This window comes from Pelodiscus sinensis, chromosome 19 (genome assembly GCF_052426305.1).
Source record: "Pelodiscus sinensis isolate ZL-2025 chromosome 19, ASM5242630v1, whole genome shotgun sequence".
Lineage (NCBI taxonomy): Eukaryota > Metazoa > Chordata > Testudines > Trionychidae > Pelodiscus > Pelodiscus sinensis.
The window spans coordinates 31,324,893-31,341,972 of NC_143070.1; the positions used below are offsets into that span (position 1 = coordinate 31,324,893).

General features: G+C 52.6%; 6 non-coding genes across 6 annotated transcripts; 2 read left to right on the forward strand and 4 right to left on the reverse strand.

Annotated features, from left to right (window-relative positions):
- Positions 1-3,501: 3,501 nt before the first annotated feature.
- TRNAM-CAU (transfer RNA methionine (anticodon CAU)) lies at positions 3,502-3,575 on the reverse strand. The gene has a single exon. It is a non-coding gene; the product is annotated as a tRNA-Met (tRNA).
- A 491-nt stretch (positions 3,576-4,066) lies between these two features.
- On the forward strand, positions 4,067-4,138 carry TRNAE-UUC (transfer RNA glutamic acid (anticodon UUC)). The gene has a single exon. It is a non-coding gene; the product is annotated as a tRNA-Glu (tRNA).
- Positions 4,139-5,818: 1,680 nt separating this feature from the next.
- Positions 5,819-5,900, reverse strand: TRNAS-UGA (transfer RNA serine (anticodon UGA)). Its single transcript has one exon. It is a non-coding gene; the product is annotated as a tRNA-Ser (tRNA).
- Positions 5,901-8,777: 2,877 nt separating this feature from the next.
- Positions 8,778-8,993, reverse strand: LOC142821676 (small nucleolar RNA U3). Its single transcript, XR_012898364.1, has one exon. It is a non-coding gene; the product is annotated as a small nucleolar RNA U3 (small nucleolar RNA).
- A 2,405-nt stretch (positions 8,994-11,398) lies between these two features.
- On the reverse strand, positions 11,399-11,481 carry TRNAL-UAA (transfer RNA leucine (anticodon UAA)). Its single transcript has one exon. It is a non-coding gene; the product is annotated as a tRNA-Leu (tRNA).
- Positions 11,482-14,962: 3,481 nt separating this feature from the next.
- Positions 14,963-15,078, forward strand: LOC142820573 (U5 spliceosomal RNA). Its single transcript, XR_012897799.2, has one exon. It is a non-coding gene; the product is annotated as a U5 spliceosomal RNA (small nuclear RNA).
- The last annotated feature ends 2,002 nt before the right edge of the window (positions 15,079-17,080 follow it).

Genomic DNA, 17,080 nt, shown 5'->3' on the forward strand with positions numbered 1-17,080 from the left:
TGCTTTTCTGGAAAAGCAAGCGGCCAGTGTAGACAGCTGGCAAGTTATTCTGGAAAAGCGGCTGCTTTTCCGGAATAAGTGACCCAGCGTAGACACAGCCCAGGGGTTTGTAGTAATCTCTGCACATCAGAAATGCAGAGTGAGATGCGAAGGTTTCAAAGAAGTTGATCAACCTTTCAGGGGGCACTTGGAGTTGAAACAGGGACCCTTTTGCCTATAGTCAAACACTTTACCACTGAGCTACACCCCCATTACACTTGCTTCTTTGCATCCAGTGTTAGTGCCTGGGGCTGTGTCTAGACTGGCCAGTTTTTCTGGAAAATCAGCCACTTTTCCGGAAAAACTTGCCAGCTCTCTACACTGGCCACTTGAATGTTCACAAAAGCACTGATGATCTCATGTAAGATTGTCAGTGTTTTTGCAGAAATACTATGCTGCTCCCTTTTGGGCAAAAGTTTTTTTCCGAAAAACTATTGCGCAAAAGGGCCAGTGTAGACAGCAGAGATTTGTTTTCCGCAAAAAAGCCCCGACTGCGAAAATGGCGATCGGGGCTTTTTTGCGGAAAAGCGCATCTAGATTGGCCACAGACACTTTTCCGGAAAAAGTGCTTTTGCGGAAAAGCATCCTGCCAATCTAGACGCACTTTTCCGAAAATGCTTTTAACAGAAAACTTTTCCGTTAAAAGCATTTCTGGAAAATCAGGCCAGTCTAGACGTAGCCTGGGGCTGTGTCCACACTGGCCACTTATTCCGGAAAAAGTTTGAAGTAGGAATAAGAGATCCTCCGGAAAAGGGCTTTTTTCTGGAGGATCGGGGCCAGTGTAGACGCTCTTTTCCGGCTTTTCTAAAAGCCGGAAAAAAGCGGCGGACATTTTTATTTAAATGCCGCGGGGGATATTTAAATCCCCCGCGGATTTCCCTATTACGACCTCTCAAATTAGCATGCCCCTTTCGGAAAAGGGGCCAGTGTAGACGAGCCCCAGGTGTCCTTTCTGATGGGACAGGCCACGTTCTTCTCAGGGTTTGGATACCATGTTGCTCTAGAAAGGCTTGTGGCCAAAACACAGACCTCACTGTGAGCAGGATTTGAACCTGCGCAGGGAAACCCTATTGGATTTTGTGGGTTCAAGTCCCACCTGGGGTGACAGTTTCCTTGTTGTTCACTAACAAATAGTTTGCATTCCTTTGCTCTCTGAAATAGTTGGCAAGGATGCACTGCAGTTACTGTCTCCCTTGATGCAGAAGCTGTCCAGACTCCTCACTAGCTTGTGTTAGGTGCAGATCTGGTTGCTAAAACCCCAGGTATTCAAAGTCAGAATGAAGAGGCACATTTTACTCTAGAAGGCCCAGGAGTGACAGACAGCAAGAGGTGGCTGTAGCAGGGTCTGCCTGGAGACAAAGCGGAGCCTGAGGATGAGAAGGCCCATGAGAGGCAGAGACTCCAGAGCAGTGGGGTGGTTAGTTATTTGGTCTGGCAAACTGACAGAAAATCCCCAGGCCCTGAGCATGGTGCGGGCGAGGCCCATGGGGCAGTTTGCCTGGTGGGGTTTGGGGGGTGGAGAAGCTGTGAAGCTCTGTGAGTGGATAAGGTCCCTGGCTGAGCTGCATCCCCTGCCGTGTGTGTGACTCAAACTGTCCCTCGTCCCCTTTTGTGTGTCTGTTGCGCTTCCAGCTTCTTTCCTCAGGCACGTTCATCCGGCAAAGACCCTCCAGGGATCTTGTATCTTCCTTTGTGCAGCTCAGCCACAGACACAGCCAGGGCTGGAAGGAAATTGCTGCACTTTGGGAGTCAAAGGTGTTGTCTGGGACCATAGAGCAGTTTCACCCAACAGCTTGAGGGGGGCACCATGGCTTAGCTTGCTCTGTCTAAACAGAAGAGCCTGGGTTCAACTCCCAGTGGTGCCTTGTTGCTTCCTTTGCTCACATTTTCCCAGGTCCTTCTGGGACACAGAAGAGGCCTCCTCTGGCCACCCATGGAACTGCGGGTTCAGGAAAAGGCTGATTGGGGAGGAGTGTTGGGAAGAAGGAAACCACAAGTGAGAAGCACCTGATGCCCACAGACCCTAATTCTCCATGGCTGCAGGAGCTGCAGAGTCCCATCTGGGGTGACAGTTTCTCTCCCTGACAAAGAGTTTACTCTCCTCTGCTCTCTGAAACAGTTAGCAAGGATGCTGCACAGTTGCTGTCTTCCCCACTGCTAGTCACTGTTCCAGGAACAGAGTGAGTTTTGCCCTGGGCACCAATATTGAGGGTGTGTGCACCTGTTTGTGTGTGAGCCCCCCTGGCACCCATTGGCTCCTGCTGAGGGGTGGAGGGTCCCCTGGCCCCATTGCTCCTCCTGGGGAGGGTTGGAGGGACCTCAAGCCCTATAGCGGGTCAAAGTCCCGCCTGGCAGGATACAGTTTCAGTTTTTCCCTGGTGGATGCTCCAGACATGAGGGATGCCAGTGCACTGGCCCAGCCCGGGTTGGCAGTGATGGTTTTTATACATGCAGGGAAATTCCCCGGCTTCTCCCCCTCAAAGAGCTGCTGCCTCTCCGGGAGGCGGATGAACTGCAGGTGCGGGACAGCTCCCTGCCAGCAGGGACAGCAGCCAAGGCACCAAATATCGCTGGGTCTGCAGCCAGTGTTGGGAACTGGGCAGGGAACAGGAGGCTTTTGTGTCACACACGTCTCAGGTAGGACTGTGCCTGGTCCAAGCAAGGAATGTGTCTTGGGGCTAGTTTAGTGACACCCCAAGGCCGTGTCTACACAATGGCTGTGTCTAGATTTCATCCCTTTTCTGTAAGAGGTGGGGGAATTAGCTCAAGTGGTAGAGCGCTCGCTTTGCATGTGAGAGGCAGTGGGATTGACACCCACATTCTCCAGTGATAGATATTTGCTTTTTCCTTGTTTTACAGGCAGAGACAACAAGGGGGCTAAGTGCTTCTAGGGGTCTCTTTGCAAAAGGCAGGGGACTGGTTTCTGCAGTGCTGTGGGTGTCACGTTTCCCGGGCATAGAAAAGTTCCCTGGCTAAAAGCCAGACAGGCAAAGTCCTGCCTGTAGCACCCAGAGGAGGGGATTCACTTGCCTGGGGAGGGCAGGAACACACCAGCACTTGGCTGCCAGCTGTTTGCACATCTGGACACAGAAGTATCCTGAGCCTTGGTTCTACCAGCCAGTTTCTTTTCAATTCACTGCAAACTGCGTCCCAGCTGTAGGTGACGCTGAATTCACCTGCCTGGGGAGGGTGGGAACAGACCAGCATTTGGGAGCTTGGCTGCCAGCTGCTTAGCACATCTGGACACAGAAGAATCCCAAGACTTGGTTCTGCCAGGCTCCAGTTTCCCCTCTTCTGTTTCTTTTCAGCTCCCTGCAAACTGCCTCCCAGCTGTGGGTGAGGCTGAGTGTGTGTGAAACCAGCTGCACTTTGGATGATTTTGTTAATTATTTAAAAAGCCTCAGGGGAGGCCTCTTCTGTGTCCCAGAAGGGCATAAGTAAATGTGAGCAAAGGTTACAACAAGGCACCACTGGGACTTGAACCCAGGATCTCCTGTTTATGAGGCAGGTGCTTTAGCCAACTAAGCCATGGTGCCCTCCTTGGAAAGGGATTTGAAACTGTTCTACTTTATGGTGCCAGACACCCCCTTCCCATTCCAAAGTGCAGCCGTTCCCCATTCCCCTCCAGCTCTTGCCATGACTCAAGGCCTGCGCAGCCCAAGACATTTGATACAAAACAGAACTGGATAATTCAATGCAGGAAAGGTCAATCAATGGCATTTAACCAGGATGGACAGGGCAGGTGTCCCAAGCTGGTGTATTCTAGAAGCTGGGAATGGGTGACAGGAGGGGTCACTTAACAATTGTCTGTCCTGAGGATTCCCACTGGGCAATGAAATTGGCTGCTGTTGTGAGACAGGATCCTGGGCTAGTTGGGCAACTGGCATGGCCCAGTCTGGCTGTTCTGATGTTCTGTTTGGTTTCTGTTCTTGTCCCCTCTGGCCAATGGAAAATGGACCCGTGTCCTGAAGGGGACAGAAAGTGGCCAGTGAAAGGCTAGTGTAGGTGAGCAAAAAGGCTTCATGTGTCCCTGATGGTCTAGTGGTTAGGATTCAGCACTTTCACTGCTGAGGCCTGGGTTCAATTCCCAGTCAGGGAAACCACCCTCATCTGTACTCATGAAATCTGCCAAGTCTTTGCCCTTTTCCATTACAGGGAGGGCCAGTGGGCTGAGGGAAGGGAGGGGCTGGGGTGCCAGAGGCAGGCTCTGACTGGGAGACACTCCCAGCAGCCAAGCACATTTCTCAGGCAGCCCCTTCCCTGAGCAGGGGGCACAGGTCACACGCCTGGGTGAATAAGAGCTTGTGGGGACTGGCCAGGGCTTCAAGCAGGCAGCTCCCATTGGCCACAAACAAGCTGGGAGCAGGGACCAGGCACGAAGCCTTTTCCTCTACAGCTGAGAGACACAAAGGGCCCAGCAGCCCCTTCTCTCAGCTGTGCGTGGGGGCAGGGCGAGCAGGGAATCTGCCTGAGGCTTCTTGCTGCCATGTTGGGTGGCTTCATGGGCTGGATCCAGCCCGCTGGGCTGTATTGCCCAGGCCTGGCTTAGAGGGAACCTTGGCTCTGGGCTGTGGGGGAGGGGCGCTGTGGAAAGGCCAGTCTGGCCTTCCTGGGCAGGGCATGACGACATGCGGCCCGGCTGTCAAACATCCCAGACAGAGAATTACAGGCCAGAGAAGCCTTTTGCAACAGCCAAAGTAGCTCAGTAGCTCAGTGGGGAGAGCGTTAGACTGAAGCTCTAAAGGTTCCCTGGAACCATCCCAGACTTTGGCAGGTGCTAATAGGGGCTAATAACTTGAAGTTGATTGGTTTGCTTAGAGCTGTCATCCCAAGCTGCTCTGCAGGAGGAAAGGGGAGCTGAGCTGCAGCCTGGGGCTCTTCCTGCTTTCCCCTGGCCCTGGGTCTCTATCTGGGCAGGTACAAGGGCTACAGTTGGGGGGAAAATCAGGTGACGCCACAAGAAACACTCCCTGTTGGCCTGGCTGGAACATGGCACCACATGAGCATGTTGTTAACACCCATGTGCCCACTCCCTGGCCTCAGGACCACTAGAGATGTCCGGCAGCTCTGTCCTTGCACCCTGGGGCTGTCTGTCTGGGCCATGCACTTACACACACTGGCCCCTCCCTTTCTAGGACAGGGCTCCTGTTGTTCCTTGCTTTACTCAACCTGGGAGTTGGGCTTATCCCCAAGCAGTAGGGGCTGTGTTTAGCTGGGGAGCCACAAATAGCAGCAGAACCCCTGTTCCCACTTTTTGCTTGGCTTTGAACCAGGAGCGTTTTGCACATTAAGCAAACACGATACCCACCACCCCACAGAAACATGCTTGTCTGTTTTTTTCTGTACATAAACTTGGACAAATATTCTGTTACTAATTCTTTGCCCAAGGCAGAGCAAGAGCAGGGAACAAGACCCCCCCCAATACTTCTCTAGACCCTTTGCTCCCAACACAGGGCCCAGGGGGGCTGTGTGCCTCCAGAGGAGTGACCCACCTCATATCCCCAACATTTCTGCCCTTCATGGATGGACCTTTGGGGGCAGGCCCAGATGCTCCATCCTCTCACTCAACTCCTATCACACACTAGAGCAGGGCAGCCCCGAGCCATGGGAAGAGGCTGCAGGAGCTGAGAGTTTCCCTAGAGCTCAGGGACCCATAATAAGGCACCATGCCCTGTGTCTCTCTTGGAAGGCGCAGAAAGGGATTGACTGGGGATGGGGAGAATAGCTCAGGGTTGTGCAGCTTGTTGTCTGCTTAGGGGTGTGGTCAGAAGACAGGCCTCGCTGTGAGCAGGATTTGAACCTGCGCAGGGAAACCCTATTGGATTTCAAGTCCAACGCCTTAACCACTCGGCCATCACAGCTATGAAGTCAGTAGTGTCCCAGGGCCAGGGAAACTGGTAACTAATCCCAGTGCCCAGACCTGACATCACCTCCCCCACCGAATTCACACAGCAAACCTGGCTCCCCGAGAACAGGGGGAGCCTGGGGACTCATTGCTGGGCCATGGAGTGACGCATTAAAGCAGCCACCTCCTGTGGGCCTGTGAGTGTTGCTGTCCCTGCTGTACAGACAGGGCCATAGATTCACTGGTCTCATTAGCATCCCTTTTCCAGAAAAGGGTGCCAACATAGACACAGCCAGCCTGTGTGTCTGTGAGTGCAGGAGTGACATATATATATATATATATATATATATATATCATATGCATATGATAAGTATTGATTATTCTATGTGTGTTCAGTAAATGTGGCGTGTTGCCTTATCCCTCTGAAAAAGATCCCTAGTACTTCTTTTAAGTACAACACTTGCTGCCTGTCTACACTGGCGGGGAGTTCTTGCGCAAGAACACTGACGTTCTAATGTGTGAAATCAGGGCTTCTTGCACAAGAACTATGATGCTCCCACTCAGAAATAAGCCCTCTTGTGCAACTGTTCTTGCGCAAGAGGCCAGTATAGACAAGGACCATGAATTTCTTGTGCAAGAAAGCCCTATGATTAAAATGGCCTTCAGAGCTTTCTTGCACAAGACAGTGTCTACACTGGCATGGATGCTCTTGTGCAAAAACACATCTCTTGCGCAAAGGTACATGCCAGTGTAGATGCTCTTGTCTGGAAGAGTTTGTGCAGAAGAACTCCTCCGCAAAAGAGTTCTTGCGGAAAATCATGCCAGTGTAGATGTAGCCACAGGGGAGAGAACGCTCATGCAGTGTAGATGCTCTGCAAGTTTTGGGGCAAGAACAGGTGTTCTTGTTCAAAAAGCCTGCAGTGTAGACATGGCCTTGGAGCATCTGCACTATGGCTGTGTCTAGACTGGCCACTTATTCCGGAAATCAGCCACTTTTCCGGAAAAACTTGACAGCTGTCTACACTGGCCGCTTGAATTTCCGCAAAAGCACTGACTTCCTACTGTAAGAAATCAGTGCTTTTTGCGGAAATACTATGATGCTCCCGTTCGGGCAAAAGTCCCTTTTCCGCAAAACTTTTGTGCAAAAGGGCCAGTATAGACAGATGAGATTTATTTTCTGCAAAAAAAGCCCCGATCGCGAAAATGGCGATCGGGGTTTTTTTGCGCAAAAGCGCGTCTAGATTGGCCACGGACGCTTTTCCGCAAAAAGTGCTTTTGCGCAAAAGTGTCCATGCCAATCTAGATGCTCTGTTCCGAAAATGGTTTTAATGGAAACCTTTTCCATTAAAAGCATTTCTGGAAAATCATGCCAGTCTAGACACAGCCTATGAGCGTGTTTTTGCACAAGTTTTTGCACAGCCTGTGAGCGTGTTTTTACAGCTCATCAGAAGAGAGGGCTTTTTGTGCAAGATTTATTCCTCTTTCTATGAGGAATAAGCCTTTTTGCGCAAGAGCTCTGACTTTTTCCAGGAAAACGACCAAGTATTGCTCTGTCATCACTGAAAGATGTTATGGCAGCTGTGACCCAACAGGTTACTTAGAGTTCCCTTCCCAGCCTCTCTCTCCCCACCTGCAGGAAGCTCTGTGGCGCACTCAGCACTAGCCCAGCTAGTTGTTGAAAGAGACAACCCAGAACTGGCTCCAGCCCCCACTCAGTAACCTGGGGAAATGACCTACCAGGCCTGGGCCCCTCGGAGAGGCAACGATTCCCCACTGGCCAGGGCAGAGCCTCCCTCTGACATAGTCATGGAGCCTTCTCCCCCTGGTCCTGCCTCCCCCTTCACTCAGGGTACGTCTAGATTACCGCGTTTTGTCGACGGAAGTTTTGTCGACAGATACTGTCGACAAAACTTCCGTCGACAAAGAGCGTCCAGACACATTGAGTTCTGTTGACAAAGCAAGCTGCTTTGTTGACAGAACTCCGTAGTCTGGACGCAACATTACAGGCAATAACGCCTTCTGTCGACAGAGTTCTGTCGACAGAAGGCGTTATGCCTCGTGAAATGAGGTTTACCAGCATCGACAAAACTGCTGAGTTCTGTCGACGTTATGTCGACAGAACTCAGCGGTAGTGTAGACTCTAGTATAGTTTTGTCGACAAAAGTCCACTTTTGTCGACAAAACTAGGTAGTCTAGACACACCCTCAGCTCTCACTGCTCGGTGCTGCCAGGGAGGGGCCTCACTGCTCGTCAGTGTTCCCGTTCCAGGAGCAGGGTGAGTTTCGTCGTGTGCACCAATATTGAGTTTGTGGGCGCCTGTTTGGGAGTGAGCCCCCCGCAGCATCTGCCAGTTACTAACAAATATCTTAGCTACATGTTAGGGTACGTCTAGACTACATGCCTCTGGCGACAGAGGCATGTAGATTAGGCTACCCGACAGAGTAAAATGAAGCGGCGATTTAAATAATCGCCCCTTCATTTAAATTTACATGGCTGCCGCATTGAGCCGACAAACAGCTGATCAGCTGTTTGTCGGCTCAGCGCGATAGTCTGGACACTCCCCTGCCGACATCAAAGGGAGTTGTCGACAACCCAGGTATGCCTCATCCCAGCCCTTATGGGGCTGTGGCTAGTATCTCTCTCCCACAGGGCCACTAGGGAACAGATGAGGGACAAGGCATGAAGCAGATCCAATGGGCTGGCTAAACCCAGTGTAAGAAGCACATGGAAAAAGACCCAAAAGGAGATGAGAGAACAGCATGAAAACATCAGGATCAGGACCATAGTAGCACATGTAAAACCAGGAACTCAAGAAAAGCCAGGACAGGATGATAAAGTGAAATCGCTGCTCCTTTCAACTTCAAAACTAATTTAGAACTTTTTGACAGTACCAACCATTCACCCTTTGCTCTCTTCCTCCAGCTTCCCAACAGGAAAAAAGGAACAATCATCAACAGCACACAGTAATGACATTAAAACAACACTGTCTGCTTGTTTCATGCTCAGAAGAGAACATTGTGACTCATTCTCATAGCTAGCAAGACCAACCACTTTCAACTACATTTTTCTAGTTACCAACTTTAAAAACAATTTCTGAAAGTACAGTCTTAGCATGTCCCTGTTCGCTACACACCCACACTCATGTGCATTCACTTTATCCTCATGAGGAATGTTTTCACACGACACTTAGAAAACTAAAGAACAGAAATAATCTCAGCAAAGTGCTTGTTCCATTCGAACACAGTCCACCAGGTTTAGAAATCTGCATATTAGAATATGCTCTGTGTCCCTGTTTACAGAAACACGCCTCCTGATTAGCATGTGGAGCACCTGGCAGGCAATCAAAATCTCCTGCTGTTTCTTCCTGAAACTGCAGATCCTGGGGCTCCTCTAAGTCAGTGGTAACAAACTGCCAGTCCGCAGACCAGCAAGGGGCCAGGAACCCCTGCGTGCCGGGCAGAGGTGGAAAGTAATAAAGTAGAAATACTTGATCACACTACTCAAGACCTTTTTTGGGTATTTGTACTTTACTCAAGTAATTTATTTTTGTTGTACTTTCATTTTTATTCAAGTTATTTTATTTTTTATAGACAATATTGTACTTTTTACTCCACTCCCATTTCCAGAGGCGCTGGGTTACTCACGACTTGCATCGTTCTGATTTGCTAAAGCCCAGCTGCATGTGCAAGAACCAGGCATCCAAGAAACAGCCAATCCACAAGCACAATGCCCCTGCCAAGGAAGCAGCCTTTTAATAGCTGCTCTAACACCTTGTCATTCAAACCCAGTATCCCTGCAGGCCCTGCCAGCCTGAGACCTGAGCGAGCAGGGCGGCTGCCCAGGGCTCTGTGCTGAGGGGGTGATATGAGCAGTCTCATGTGACCTTACCTGGGGCCAGGCAGCTAAACAGGAGGGAACCCAGCAGCCGGGGTCAGGGAGGACAGAGGCACTTACTTGTGCCGGGTGAATCCTCTGCTCTTGGGAGTAACAGGAGGATGGGTGGGTTCCTGGGGCGGGGACTCCCCATTCCCCCTGGGACAGAGGCCCCTGTGGAAGCCCTCGGGGGGGGGGGAGGGACAGGCTGTGCTGGAACAGGCTGGGGGTGGGTGGCTGAGGGGGGTGGGGATTGAAGAAGCGTCTGTGTGGGCACTTGGGCAGCCAGCTCGCCAGTGAGCAGCAGAGCACACGGGCCCATCCCCCCCCAGCCGAGCCCCCCAGCTGCTCTCCCAGGGCTGTGGCCGACCAGCCTGCACTGCTGCCAGCCCGGGCTCAGCTCTGCCAGCGACCTGCCCAGCCGCCTCCCTGCCAGGGGCTGCAGACGTGTCTGCTGGGGTAGAGAGGAGGGACGTGTCTGCCCAGCCAATGTGAGGGGTGCGCCTTTGGGACAGAGAATTTCTGTCCCTTCTCCCTGTTTCTTTTGTGGCCTAATGGACAAGGCACTGGCCTCTAGAGTCAGGGGTTGTGGGTTCAAGTCCCACCTGGGGTATAGAACTGTGACCTTCTGAGGGTTGATTGGAAGCTTTGGCTTGCTTTTTTCCCCATGAGAAATGGTTCCCCAAGAAATGCCACATCCCATAGGACAGCAGCTGTCTAGTCCCACCAGCTCCAGGAGTGACTCAGACAGAGCAAGGGGGCTGGAGCAGAGCAGGGTCTGTCTGGTGACAGGGCAGAGGCTCAGTAGGTGCAAGGGGGGAGCTACCTTGGCCTGACCCTTTTACAAATCCCTTGAGCATGGGGCTGGCATTGGGGGAAAGTTCCCTCAGCGATGGGATGAGGGGGCCATGCTGGGCTAGGAAGGCGCCGTTCTCCCTGCTCTTGCCCCCAGACGACATGGCTGCCAGGCCTCTGTGTGGGCAGACTGGCAGTTGCAGCAGCAGCACAGGGGCAGGAAGCCCCACTGATGTGGGGGGAGGCAGCCCCACCAGCAGGCAGAAGGCTGGGCCAGCATATGGAGGGAAGTGTTGGACTGCGTGTCCCTGCTGACTTGGAGCTGGTTTGCCAGGTGTCCAGTTTTGAACTAGACAGTCCAGTATTTGAGCTTTCTGTTCAGGAAACAAACTGAGAAAATAGAAATAGAAATGTCCGGTATTTTCTAAATAACAATAATGTCGATTGTGATGTCATGTCAAGTGTGTCCCGTATTTTTGTAGAAACCATCCGGCAACCTACACGGAGCCCAGGTGACGGGACACCTCCCAGTACTCACTGCTGCTAGCAACACCCTCACACCACTCCTCACCGCTCTTTTCTAACACGTGTAAGTCCTCTTGCGCAAGAGGGCAGTGTGGATGCGGGACAAGGGTTTCTTGCCCTATAGCTAAAATGGCCATCGGAGCTTTCTTGCACAGGAGAGCATCCACACTGCCATGGATCCTCTTGCACAAAAGCACATCTCCCACAGCGCAAGATGCCGCCAAACATAGCCAAAGGGACCTTCAGAAACGAAGTCCAGTCCTCTGCCCTCATAGCAGGACAAATCACCATCCAGATGGATGTCTGTCCAAAACAGGAAGCTACCAGGAGTGGGGTTTGAACCCACGCAGACAAACATCTATTGGATCTTAAGTCCAACGCCTTAACCACTCGGCCATCCTGGTGAAAGAGGAAAGGCTAGACGTGTGCAAGTTCTCTCCCCAAATAGCCCAGGGACTTGCTCTCAGAGCATCTTCCCGGCCCATCCCTGTGCCAGGGCTTCCCACCGAAAGGGTGAGAGAGCCGCCCCCTCCCCCCCAGTGAGGAGGGAAGCAGGGAAAAGGGAAACCAAACAAGAGAAAACATAACGTCCCCAGGGATTCTGAGGGATAAAGGCCTGGTGGGGAAAATACGAGAAATATGCAAATGAGCCTAAGTGTGGAATATCATGGAGCTTCATTTACATACTTAACGAGCCACCATTTTTGCAGAAGAGGCTCTTGTGCTAGAAGGATCTGTCTACACTGCCCCTTCTTGCGCAAGCAAACCCCTCTTGTGCAATGTCACTATTCCTGAAAATAATCGTCATAGCGGCATTGCACAAGAGGGAGTTTTCCTTGTGCAAGAAGGGGCAGTGTAGACAGCTCCTTCTGGAGCAAGAGCCTCTTTTGCAAAAATTGCAGCTCATTAGGCATGCAAATGAGGCTCAGCGATATTCTATGCGTAGCCTCATTTGCATATTTCTCATGCAAGAATCCGTGAGTGTAGACAGAGCCCTAGTGTTTTCCCTGCCTTGCATTTGGCCACCCCTTATGGATCAGGCCAGTGTTTACTAACCTTTTTTTTTGTACCATGGACAGCCAAACCCATTCACAAACTTTTCCCAGACCGGTAACATTACATTTACATATCTGCATATCCATTATGCAAATAACAAATCTGCAAAAGGAAATAAACTGTTGCCAGTCCCTACAGATCAGTGTTTGCAGATATCTACACTTAAAAAAATTCACAGAAACAATTCCCCTCAGGCTGCTGGAGGGGGCAGCTCCTCCCCCGGGGGGACTGGAGCCTGCAGAGGGAGGGGCGCAGGGAGAGGCACCCACAGAGGCAGGGGGCATTTGGGACACCCTTGTAATAAACTTTAGAAATTCTGTTTGGGGCAAAGGAGTTGGTGCCCCCAGGTGCCACCACCAGGCACCTTTGCCCCCCCTCCTGCCCGATGGGGGTGGGGGAGCTGCCATTGTATCTCCCCCCTTCCTTCTGTACAAGCCCTGCCCTGTGTCTCCCCCTCCCCCAGCCAGGCTGCTCTTGCTCCCCCAGTCTCCTCCCAACCTCCCCTGCCCCCTTTCCCTTCCTGTGACCCCCCCCGAGTTTCCCTCCATTGCACCCCTGCTCCCAGCCACCCCATGCCTGGCATGATCCCCCCAACCTCCCTTCAGCAACCTCCTGCCTCCCCTTCCTGCCCCCACCTCACACGTCCCTGTTCCCCTTCACCTCTCCTATCTGCCCCCCCTCTTGATCCCCCTCCCCACCCTCTCTGGGATGGCTCCCCCCACCCCGCACGAGCTGGTAGCAGCTTCCCTGGCCCCAGGCTCGGATCACAGCCCCCTCTGCTGAGAGCAGCTCTGGGCCAGATCCTCCCACTGCAGCCCTGGGGGGGTCGGCTCTCTGGGAAGGGGAGGGGGGGGGTCTCTCTAACCTGCCCCCCCAAATGCTGCCCACCCTGGGGCAGGGGCTGGGCCGGGCAGGGGCTGTCCAGGCTGGGGGCGCTGCCGTGGGAAAGGTTCCCAGGTAGCAGCTTTCTACATCCCACCGGCCCTGCGGGAGATTCCCCCTCCTGGCTGCAGCCCGGGCTCCGGGGGCCCAGCAGTGCTGCACCCAATGCTGGGCCTCAGGAGATCTGCTCGGAGCCGGCCCCCAAAGGCCCCGCAAGCAGAGGGCAGGAAAGGAGCCAGGCTGAGGCTTTGCCAGGAGCTGGCCGGGGACCTGGCAGGAGGTGGCTCCAGCGAGCACAGAGCCTGTGCAGGGCCAGCCTGCTGGGAGGGGAGCAGGAGCATCCAGCACCATTCAGGCCAGCGGCAGCCGACAATGGGGGAGCTCTGAGACTCCAGGGCAAAGGCCTCCAGCCCCCCAGGCCCTGGGGTTGGGTGGCCCTGGAGCCAGGCCCCCTGGAGTAGCATTGTGGCCGGGGGGCTCTGACCCACAGCTGGGCTGGCCCCAGAGCCCAGGAGTTTGGTCAGCAAGTGAGACTCGCCCGTCAGTCCAAGCTGCTTTCTCCCCGGCTACGGTTCCTGCCTGTCCCGCGCCAGTGCCACACACAGGCCAGTGGGGCAGGACGGGGGGTGTCAGTGGGGCCCTGCTCTCAGTCCATCCCTCACAGGCCCCGTGGGCTGCTCGAGGGCTGAGCCCGTCGCCCAGGCCTGGCGCGGGGATGTAACATGGGGCATGTTTCCCCCTGTGAGCGTGTGCGGGGGCAGGAGGAAGCCACACGGGCCCAGCTGAAGGTTTTGTGCTGGGGCTGGAGTCTTGAGCCCGAGTTGTCAGCCTCAGCTGGACTTGCTTCTCCCCCCTCTCCTGCCTTGCTGCCTCCTTTGTCCAGCAGCGCTCAGGGGCAGCCAGGAGAGCCGGCACCAAGGGCAGAGGAGGCCGAGGCACGAGCCCCTCAGTGCAAAATCAGTTTGCCAGAAAATATACAAATAAGATCATGACTCATGCAAATGAGACCCTAATTAGCACCTTTTTTTGCTGAGAAAACTCGTCGTGTAGATAATACAATAGAAGCACAGCGTGTCAGAGAATTGTTCCAGAGACACTCCCTGACGAGGGGGTTACAAACCCCGCGCTAGACCCCGTGCCAGGGTTTCGTCACCAGCGCGGCTGTTCCTGTTCTGTTCTGCGCTGTGAACGTTCCTGAGAAGGTTGGAACCAACCCGGCTCCTTTAGGGAGCGGAAGCTCCTAGGGGCGGAGACTGAGATGTTTAAACAGTGCGAGCAAATCGGGGGGAGCACCAGCCGGCCCAGGCGGGGAAGAATCGCACTCGGGTGTCCCGGGGTCTGGCTCGATCACAGCGGGCGGGCTACCGAGAAGGGCCGCAGGTGCAGGCTGCAGCGTTGGAGGCTGGGGACAAGCCGCCAACTTTGCTGCCACGGGGCGGGCTGGATTCTCTGTAGGCTCCATGGCTGACCCACCCTCCCCCGGGGCAGTTCAGCGGCTCGTGCCCTGGCCCTTACACGTGGCAGCGACCAGAGCCCCAAGCCCACCTGCCCCTCCCGAGGGAAACGCGGAGCCCGCACCCACCGGTACGCGGCCTGCGCCCGGAACAGCGGTGGGACCGGCAGCAGCTGCCCAGCCCAGCCCGGCCCGCGGCAGCGAGCTAGGGACTGCAGCCGCAGCTCGGAGATCTGGGCTCCTCCGCGCGCTCCGGTGTACCCGGGGTGCTAATTTACATACCCACAATGCATTGCGCACAGTGATTCTCCATCCGCGTCCATGGGGCCGAGTTTGCTCCTAAAGCCCCTGGCTCCCATGCAAAACTCGGGCTATCAGCACGGCAGAGCAACAGGCTGCAGAAGGGGTGGGGATTTGCAGATGGTCCGGTGTAGCCACCGTGAGTTGAGAAACAGACGCCATTTTTCTGGCAGCGCCTCTGCAGCAGCTGTAGTATACTCTGGTTTCTCTTCAGATTATATAAATCTTTTGTCTTTTACTAAAGATTTCTATGGTAAGGAACATTTATGAGTTTGTACTCAATTTTTTGAGGCTTCACTCCGGTGAAGCTACCCAATGGTGTAAAAAACAGAACTGAGCTATTAGTTTTTGTAGAGGCCTGTAGATGCCCATGTCTATTTAAAAATGTTGTTGTACCTTATGGTGTGCTGCTTTTTTTAATAGTAATAGTTGTCTTAGTCTAGTTTAGCTAAAACAAAAAATAGAACCATGTAGTGCTAACAAGAGGGGCTACATCTAGACTGGCATGATTTTCTGGAAATTTGTTTAATGGAAAAGTTTTCCGTTAAAAGCATTTTTGGAACAGAGCATCTAGATTGGCACGGACACTTTTCCCCTAAAGCACTTTTTATGGAAAAGCGTCCGTGCCAATCTAGATGCGCTTTTCTGCAAAAAAGCCCCGACCGCCATTTTCACGATTAGGGCTTTTTTGCGCAAAACAAATCTGGGCTGTGTACACTGGCCCTTTTGCTCAAAAGTTTTGCGCAGAAGGACTTTTGCCCGAACTGGAGCAGCATAGTATTTTGAAAGAACACTGACAATCTTACACGAGATCATCAGTGCTTTTCCTAAATTTAAGCTGCCAGTGTAGACAGCTGGGCTGTGTCTACACTGGGCCACTTACTCCAGAAAAGCAGCCGCTTTTCCGGAATAAGCTGCGAGCTGTCTACACTGGCCCCTTGAATTTCCAGAAAAGCAGTGACGATTTACTGTAAGAAATCAGCTGCTTTTCCAAAAAAACTATGCTTCTCCCGCTTGGGCAAAAGTCCTTTTTCCGGAAAACTGTTCCGGAAAAGGGCCAGCGTAGGCAGCACAGCAGTCTTTTCCGGAAAAAAGCCCCGATTGCAAAAAAGGGCTGTGTCTACACTGGCACCTTTTTCCGGAAATGCTTTAAACGGAACAGTTTTCCATTATAAGTATTTCCGGAAAAGCGCGTCTACATTGTCCACGGATGCTTTTCCGGAAAAGCATCCTGCCAATGAAGACGCTCTTTTTCCGGAAATACTTATAATGGAAAACTGTTCCGTTTAAAGCATTTCCGGAAAAAGGTGCCAGTGTAGACACAGCCCTTGCAAGTTTTTCTGGAAAAGCGGCTGATTTTCCAGAAAAACTGGCCAGTCTAGACACAGCCTTCCGTTAAAAGCATTTGTGGAAAATCATGCCAGTCTAGACGTAGCCAAGGGATACAATCAAAAAAAGTAAACACCTATAAAAAAGACAAATCAAATTTCAGAACAGAGGAGAGATGGGAGGGGGGAGGTAAATGTCTGTGAGCTAATGATATTAGAGGTGATAATTGGGGAAGCTATCTTTGTAATGGGTAAGATAATGTATATAACTGGACAAACGTCTCAGATGCTTCGCCAAAGAATCAATGCACACAAAAGGGATATCAGACAGTATCACAAAGAAAAACAGCGTCTTGCCATTTCAATCAGAAATGGCATTGTCTCAACGACTTGATTACCTGCATACTGCTTGGCTATGTCTACGCTGGCATGATTTTCCAAAAATGCTTTTAACGGAAAAGTTTTCCTTTAAAAGCATTTTCGGAAAAGCACATCTAGATTGGCAGGATGCTTTTCCGCAAAAGCACTTTTTGCAGAAAAGCGTCCATGCCAATCTAGACGCGGTTTTCCACAAAAAAGCCCCGATCGCCATTTTCGCGATTGGGGCTTTTTTGCGGAAAACAGTACTGTGCTGTTTACACTGGCCCTCTTGCACAAATGATTTGTGCAAGAGGGCTTTTGCCCGAACGGGAGCAGCACAGTATTTCCGCAAGAACACTGACGGTAAAGTGGCTGATTTCTTACAGTAGATCGTCAGTGCTTTTCTGGAAATTCAAGGGGCCAGTGTAGACAGCCGGCAAGTTATTCCAGAAAAGCGGCTGATTTTCCAGAATAAGTGGCCAGTATAGACGCAGCCCGGATGCGCCCGGGGGATGCGTGTGTGTCGGGGTGAGAGCGGAAGCCGCACGGACCCAGTGGCAGCTCCTGCCCAAGGCAGCTCCTGCTGGGTGTGCAGGCCGCAACCGGGGAGAGCACCGGCGGGGT